This window comes from Bos mutus, chromosome 15 (assembly GCF_027580195.1).
Source record: "Bos mutus isolate GX-2022 chromosome 15, NWIPB_WYAK_1.1, whole genome shotgun sequence".
Lineage (NCBI taxonomy): Eukaryota > Metazoa > Chordata > Mammalia > Artiodactyla > Bovidae > Bos > Bos mutus.
Window position 1 is genome coordinate 27,309,762 of NC_091631.1, and position 2,420 is coordinate 27,312,181.

At 43.3% G+C, this 2,420-nt stretch overlaps 1 pseudogene; it reads right to left on the minus strand.

Moving 5' to 3' along the window:
* Positions 1-1,546: 1,546 nt before the first annotated feature.
* Positions 1,547-1,774, minus strand: LOC102285942 (TP53-regulated inhibitor of apoptosis 1 pseudogene; annotated as a pseudogene).
* Between the last annotated feature and the right edge of the window lie 646 nt (positions 1,775-2,420).

Here is a 2,420-nt window from a genome sequence, read left to right on the forward strand (position 1 = left end):
GACAGGAGGTTGGAACCCACCAAAATAAGATACCCCACATCCCAGGACCAAGGAGAAGCTGCAATGAGACAGTAGGAGGGGCACAATCACGCCAAAATCAAATCCCATACCCACCGACTGGGCAACCCATAAGCTGGAGAACAGCAATACCAAAAAGGTTCTTGCACTGTTGCAAAAGTTCTAGGCCCCCATCAGACTTTCCAATCTGGCGATCCGGCAAAGAGACTGGGAATCCCCAAGAAATCTGACTTTGAAGGACAGTGGGATTTGATTGCAGAACTTCCTCAGGACTGGGGGAAACAGAGACTCTTGAAGGGTACCAACAAAACCTTGTGCATTCCAGGGCAAAGGAGCAGTGACCCCACAAGAGACTGAGTGAGACCTGCCTGTGAGTGTTAGAGGATCTATGGAGGCATGGGTCAGCAGTGCCTGCTGCAGGGATGGGGCACTGGCAACAGCAGTCCTGGGAAGCACATGTTGGCATAAGTCCTTCTAGAGATCACCTTTAGCCCTACTATAGAGCCTGTAGACTCCAGGACTGGGCAAGCCTCAGGCCAAAAAACTAACAGGGAGGAAGCACAGCCCCACCCAATATCAGCAGAAAATTGAATTAAAGATTTACTGAGCATGGGCCTTGCCCATCAGAGCAAGACTCAGTTTCCCCCCCAGCTAGTCCCTCCTATCGGGAAGCCTGCACAAGCCTCTTATCCTCATCAACCAGAGGGTAGACAGAAGAAGCAAGAACTACAATTCCACAGCCTCCAGAAAGAAAACCACAATCACAGAGAGCTAATCAAAATGAACACATGGATTACAGCCTTGTGTAACTCAATGAAGCTATGAGCCATACCACTCAGAGCCACCCAAGACAGATGGTTTGTGGTGGAGAGTTCTGACCAAACGTGGTCCGCTGGAAAAGGGAATGGCAAACCACTTTGGTATTCTTGCCTTGAGAACCCCATGAACAGTACGAAAAGGCAAAAAGATTTGACACCAGAAGATGAGCCCCCACCCCACTCCAGGTCAATAGGTTTCCAATATGTTACTGGGGAAGAGTGGAGAAATAGCTCCAGAAAGAATAAAAGAGGCTGGGCCAAAGTGGACACGATATTCAGTTGTAGATATGTCTGGTGGTGACAGTAAAGTCCGATGCTGTAAAGAATAATATTGCATAGGAACCTGGAATGTTAGGTCATGGTAAATTGGACGTGGTCAAGCGGAAGATGCAAGAGTAAACTCTGACATTTTAAGAATCAGTGAGCTAAAATGGATGGGAATGGGCAAATTTCATTCAGATTGCAACCACAATCTCAAATATCCCATTATTCAGAACACTGAGTTCCTGCTGAGATTACAAAACCAGAAATCTCAAAGCAAAGAGTGATGGCTCATCATCTTTTACAATTGAGAAAAAAAATATTAAGGAGGAAAGGAAACTCCTCCCTTTAAATGCATCAAATCAATGCTATCTTCAATTTTAATTGACATGATCCAGAGTACTCAATTTCCTGATTTGAGGAGTCCACCTTCAAGGTGACTTTCAAGGTCAAGAAGAGCTTTCAGGCTTCTCTTTGCCATGGCCCATGAACTCTCCAGTCCTTCAACAGGAATCTCCTTCTCCTTTATGCTTTCTGAACACATTGCTGGTAGAGCTTGAAGAGGTCAGGGCACAGGTCTCCGGAGCCATCCCCCTTGAGGAGCTTCTCAGCAAAGCTGCAACTGAAGCACTGTACTTGGGCTTCACGTCAGTGCAAGCCTCCCCTACGCTGTTCATGGCATCAGCTGTTTCTTGTGTTTTTTACCTAAATTTGAAATTTTAATACACTCATGATACTAACCTTTGTTGGTTACACATGTTGTGAATCTCTTCTCCCAATTTTTAGCTTGTGTTTTAAGGTGTCACTGGATGAACAAACATTTTACATTTTAATATATCCCTATTTATCAGCCTTTTATTAAATAGTCATTGCTTGGTCTGATTCAGAAAATTTTTCTTACCTATATTTACCATTAAGAATTTAAAGCTTGTTTTTCATAGGTAAGCCCTTTCTGGATGCTTATGTGTACAAGTATGAGTTAGGTTCCAATTGTATCTTTAACATATGAGAACCATTCTGGGCAGTCCCTTTTGTTGAACACCTCTCTCTTCCCCAATGATGTAACGTGCCACCTCTGTCATACAACAGATTTCTACACATGTGGCCTGTGTCAGGACTCTTATTCACTTTTATTAGTCTATTTATCTATATCTGCTGGTGCCACACAATCTTAACTATTTATTTAGTTCTTAAATCTGGGAGGGCAAGCCTGCTTGCTCTTCTATCTTAAAAGTGTCCAGGCTATAACTCACTCCTACTCTTCCATATACATATTGAAATTATCTCAACAATTTTCAAAAATTCTCTCTTGGATGTTTGAAT